The following is a 6,000-nucleotide window of genomic DNA, read 5'->3' on the forward strand; positions in this document are numbered from 1 at the left end:
CTGCAGTTCTTGCTAGATGACAAAACCACTTATTAGGTTTAGAAGGAAATGACTTTTTCTACATGAGGTAAAGTTGGAGAGCTGTTTCCCCAAACTAAATGAAATCATCATTTGAAAAACTACAATCTGTATTTACTCTGAACATCTGTGTTAACATTTGAAATTGGAAACATGTAAGTGTAACAAACATGTTAAAACATAAGAAATCAGGAAGGGGCATGTATAGGAATTTCTTTTACTTATGCATTAATCACATTATTTTATTGTATGATACCTTGGTGCCACTGGATTTTAACATGTCTCACACTCATACAGTAAGACAAATGCTGGGGGTCTAGTAAGGAAGTTGGGGGAAGCAGACAACTCCACAGGAAGAGTCTTTTGTGTCTTTGAGGACTCTGGTAGGAAGCAAGGGAGTGTGAACCTTAAGGTGTGAAACAGCTGTGTACTGCCTTTTGTTCCTGGAGAAGGTATTTAACTGAGAGCCATGCTAGGCTCAGGGAGACTCTGCTGACCGTCTGTCCCGCGGTCATGCAGGGACTTCATCAAGCTTGCTTGTCTGTTCTTTGTGTGTTTTGATTAAAGAATGTTAGCTACTGCTCACCGCTCGTCTGCAGGCTTTATTTAAATGGAAAACTTCCACAACAGGCAAAAAAAAAAAGCTTTTTGCTAAAAAAAAAGAAAAAGATTTAAAGCAGAAGTTTTTTGCACTGCATTTTAAAATGAAAACATATTGCATTTATTTGCAATTAAAAACACACAGAGCAGAAAGTGTGTTACTGTTTTACATCCACAGACACACAAGAAAAGAAGCAGGCAACATGAGGTCAAGTTATGGCAATTTTATTTTTGTATGTCAGTACATGCATTCAGAATAGAGTTTTTGAAAAACAAACAAACGTCCCAAGTAAAGTTTGGGGGATTTTTGTGAAAGAAAGGTTGAGAGAGGGGGAAGGAGGAAGATGCTGCTGGGTCAGTTCTTTCTCAGCAGTCTGCTCCAGAATCCCCTCCTGTCCTCGGCTTGCTTTTCTTTTGCCTTCAGCTCTTTTAAGGTTTTGTTGAGCTGCTCCTCGGCATCTTTAAATGTTTCTTTCAGCTGCTGTTTGGCCAGTTTCCCTTTGTGTTTGAGGAGCTCTTTAGCTTCCTTTTTGTGCTTTTGTATTTCTTTAAGTTCATCTTTGCAGCCTTTCTTGGTCACCGTCGTTTCTTTCTTGAATACCTTCAACTCAATTTTCCCTTCTGCAAGTTCCTCTTGCACTTTCATCAGTTCCTCCTTCATGTTTTGAGTGTAACTCTTTGTATCTTCCATTTCTTTCTTTGCTTCCTGTATTTTAATTTTCTCTTCCTCCAACACTTTTTGAGCTTCCAACAATTCTTTCTTCATATTTTCAATCTCATTTTCTGTCTCGTGTTTACATTTTTTCTCCTCTTCAAGTTGTTGCTTCACATGCAGTAATTCCTTCCTTAGTGTTTCAGCTTCAGCCATTACATTTGCAGCGTCTTGTGTTGCCAACTGCATTTTGCTTTTTTCCTCTTCAAAAGCTTCCTGCACCTCCTGTAATTCCTGCATCACATTTCCTGCCTCCTTCTTTGCAGTTTGATATTTATTTTTGGCTTCTTGTGCTGTGCTTTTCTCTTCCTCCAATGCTTTTTGAGCTTGCAACAGTTCTTTCTTCATGTTTTCATTCTCGTTTTCTGCCTGTTGTTTTCTTATCTTCTCTCCTTTAAGTTTGAGACCCACATCCAGTAATTCCTGCAATACTACTTCAGTTTCAAACTTTGAATTTTTAGCTTCTCCTCTTGATTTTTCTGCCTCTTCTTTTAATTTGACATTTTCAGCCTGTATCATTTGAAATTTAAAATGAATCAGCTGTACTGTATTGTGAGGTGAAGCACTCGCCGATCCTCTTCTCGATCTCCCTTGATTCATTTTGGCCTTTTAAACAAAGGAACCAACGTTTTGTAGAGGAGTGAAGTGAAGTTTTCGATGTTTCTTCGTCAACTGTCGTTTGTCCTGCACAGAGATGCTGCTGTAGATGTGTCTCTAGCTGTGTCTGGATACAATGAAACATGCTGGAACTAAGTGCTTGTGTTGCACAGTTCTACTAAACATTCCATTTCATGCATGCTCCGCCCACATGGTCAGGAATGTCAGGTGCTGCATCTCCAAATGCTGCTCCCGTTGCCTAGCAATAACAGCTGTTTACTTTTTGGGGTCTGGTTCATTGTTTAATAAAGAAAACATGTCCAAGTATTGGGTGCTGAGGCTCAGCGCATATTCTAGCCTGCTGTGTGGGTGGGCAGCTAGAAATCACTGGTGGGCAACATGAGTGAGGAGAAAACTGGAGCAGCCAAGCAGGGAGCTGCAGGTTGCTGGTTTGAGTCTCTGTTCAGATGCTGGTGTCTCCTCTCTCTGAGATGTCTGCAAACTGTCCCAGATAAAACAATAAGGATAATAAACAAACACGTGACTAAAATAACAATTATGACTCTGATGTGTTTCATGTGTAGCAGGATGGCCTCTATACAGCAGTCGCTGCAAGCATCCACATCGCCACACTCACTTTTCTTTAAGCAGGCGTGCTGGGCTCCTCCTAAGGAAAGTTTGAAACTTCATTTCCTTCATGCTGGTGAACTTTTTACCAAATATTTTCATCAAAGCTTCTCCATCACTGACAGGGATTGTTTGGATCTTCACACTCATCTCCACCAACCCTAAAAAATGAGTCTCACTTTGCTCATATAATGCCAGGAGTGTCTCCATATTCCACAAAAGTCTATGCAAACATGTAACAGTATCCCATATTCATAGAAATATTATTGATATTATAACAAAAGCTGTCACCAACACAATTGTCCCAAGTGCTTTTTTTTATTAGTTATTGCAAATGCTTGACTGCAGTTCTTGCTAGATGACAAAACCACTTATTAGGTTTAGAAGGAAATGACTTTTTCTACATGAGGTAAAGTTGGAGAGCTGTTTCCCCAAACTAAATGAAATCATCATTTGAAAAACTACAATCTGTATTTACTCTGAACATCTGTGTTAACATTTGAAATTGGAAACATGTAAGTGTAACAAACATGTTAAAACATAAGAAATCAGGAAGGGGCATGTATAGGAATTTCTTTTACTTATGCATTAATCACATTATTTTATTGTATGATACCTTGGTGCCACTGGATTTTAACATGTCTCACACTCATACAGTAAGACAAATGCTGGGGGTCTAGTAAGGAAGTTGGGGGAAGCAGACAACTCCACAGGAAGAGTCTTTTGTGTCTTTGAGGACTCTGGTAGGAAGCAAGGGAGTGTGAACCTTAAGGTGTGAAACAGCTGTGTACTGCCTTTTGTTCCTGGAGAAGGTATTTAACTGAGAGCCATGCTAGGCTCAGGGAGACTCTGCTGACCGTCTGTCCCGCGGTCATGCAGGGACTTCATCAAGCTTGCTTGTCTGTTCTTTGTGTGTTTTGATTAAAGAATGTTAGCTACCGCTCACCGCTCGTCTGCAGGCTTTATTTAAATGGAAAACTTCCACAACAGGCAAAAAAAAAAAGCTTTTTGCTAAAAAAAAAAAAAGATTTAAAGCAGAAGTTTTTTGCACTGCATTTTAAAATGAAAACATATTGCATTTATTTGCAATTAAAAACACACAGAGCAGAAAGTGTGTTACTGTTTTACATCCACAGACACACAAGAAAAGAAGCAGGCAACATGAGGTCAAGTTATGGCAATTTTATTTTTGTATGTCAGTACATGCATTCAGAATAGAGTTTTTAAAAAACAAACAAACGTCCCAAGTAAAGTTTGGGGGGATTTTTGTGAAAGAAAGGTTGAGAGAGGGGGAAGGAGGAAGATGCTGCTGGGTCAGTTCTTTCTCAGCAGTCTGCTCCAGAATCCCCTCCTGTCCTCGGCTTGCTTTTCTTTTGCCTTCAGCTCTTTTAAGGTTTTGTTGAGCTGCTCCTCGGCATCTTTAAATGTTTCTTTCAGCTGCTGTTTGGCCAGTTTCCCTTTGTGTTTGAGGAGCTCTTTAGCTTCCTTTTTGTGCTTTTGTATTTCTTTAAGTTCATCTTTGCAGCCTTTCTTGGTCACCGTCGTTTCTTTCTTGAATACCTTCAACTCAATTTTCCCTTCTGCAAGTTCCTCTTGCACTTTCATCAGTTCCTCCTTCATGTTTTGAGTGTAACTCTTTGTATCTTCCATTTCTTTCTTTGCTTCCTGTATTTTAATTTTCTCTTCCTCCAACACTTTTTGAGCTTCCAACAATTCTTTCTTCATATTTTCAATCTCATTTTCTGTCTCGTGTTTACATTTTTTCTTCTCTTCAAGTTGTTGCTTCACATGCAGTAATTCCTTCCTTAGTGTTTCAGCTTCAGCCATTACATTTGCAGCGTCTTGTGTTGCCAACTGCATTTTGCTTTTTTCCTCTTCAAAAGCTTCCTGCACCTCCTGTAATTCCTGCATCACATTTCCTGCCTCCTTCTTTGCAGTTTGATATTTATTTTTGGCTTCTTGTGCTGTGCTTTTCTCTTCCTCCAATGCTTTTTGAGCTTGCAACAGTTCTTTCTTCATGTTTTCATTCTCGTTTTCTGCCTGTTGTTTTCTTATCTTCTCTCCTTTAAGTTTGAGACCCACATCCTGTAATTCCTGCAATACTACCTCAGTTTCAAACTTTGAATTTTTAGCTTCTCCTCTTGATTTTTCTGCCTCTTCTTTTAATTTGACATTTTCAGCCTGTATCATTTGAAATTTAAAATGAATCAGCTGTACTGTATTGTGAGGTGAAGCACTCGCCGATCCTCTTCTCGATCTCCCTTGATTCATTTTGGCCTTTAAACAAAGGAACCAACGTTTTGTAGAGGAGTGAAGTGAAGTTTTCGATGTTTCTTCGTCAACTGTCGTTTGTCCTGCACAGAGATGCTGCTGTAGATGTGTCTCTAGCTGTGTCTGGATACAATGAAACATGCTGGAACTAAGTGCTTGTGTTGCACAGTTCTACTAAACATTCCATTTCATGCATGCTCCGCCCACATGGTCAGGAATGTCAGGTGCTGCATCTCCAAATGCTGCTCCCGTTGCCTAGCAATAACAGCTGTTTACTTTTTGGGGTCTGGTTCATTGTTTAATAAAGAAAACATGTCCAAGTATTGGGTGCTGAGGCTCAGCGCATATTCTAGCCTGCTGTGTGGGTGGGCAGCTAGAAATCACTGGTGGGCAACATGAGTGAGGAGAAAACTGGAGCAGCCAAGCAGGGAGCTGCAGGTTGCTGGTTTGAGTCTCTGTTCAGATGCTGGTGTCTCCTCTCTCTGAGATGTCTGCAAACTGTCCCAGATAAAACAATAAGGATAATAAACAAACACGTGACTAAAATAACAATTATGACTCTGATGTGTTTCATGTGTAGCAGGATGGCCTCTATACAGCAGTCGCTGCAAACATCCACATCGCCACACTTACTATTCTTTAAGCAGGCGTGCTGGGCTCCTCCTAAGGAAAGTTTGAAACTTCATTTCCTTCATGCTGGTGAACTTTTTACCAAATATTTTCATCAAAGCTTCTCCATCACTGACAGGGATTGTTTGGATGTTCACACTCATCTCCACCAACCCTAAAAAATGAGTCTCACTTTGCTCATATAATGCCAGGAGTGTCTCCATATTCCACAAAAGTCTATGCAAACATGTAACAGTATCCCATATTCATAGAAATATTATTGATATTATAACAAAAGCTGTCACCAACACAATTGTCCCAAGTGCTTTTTTTTTATTAGTTATTGCAAATGCTTGACTGCAGTTCTTGCTAGATGACAAAACCACTTATTAGGTTTAGAAGGAAATGACTTTTTCTACATGAGGTAAAGTTGGAGAGCTGTTTCCCCAAACTAAATGAAATCATCATTTGAAAAACTACAATCTGTATTTACTCTGAACATCTGTGTTAACATTTGAAATTGGAAACATGTAAGTGTAACAAACATGTTAAAACATAAGAAATCA

Source organism: Copadichromis virginalis, linkage group LG9, assembly GCF_057382275.1.
Source record: "Copadichromis virginalis isolate Kocher_CV1m ecotype Utaka linkage group LG9, C_Virginalis_male_GT1.1, whole genome shotgun sequence".
NCBI lineage: Eukaryota > Metazoa > Chordata > Actinopteri > Cichliformes > Cichlidae > Copadichromis > Copadichromis virginalis.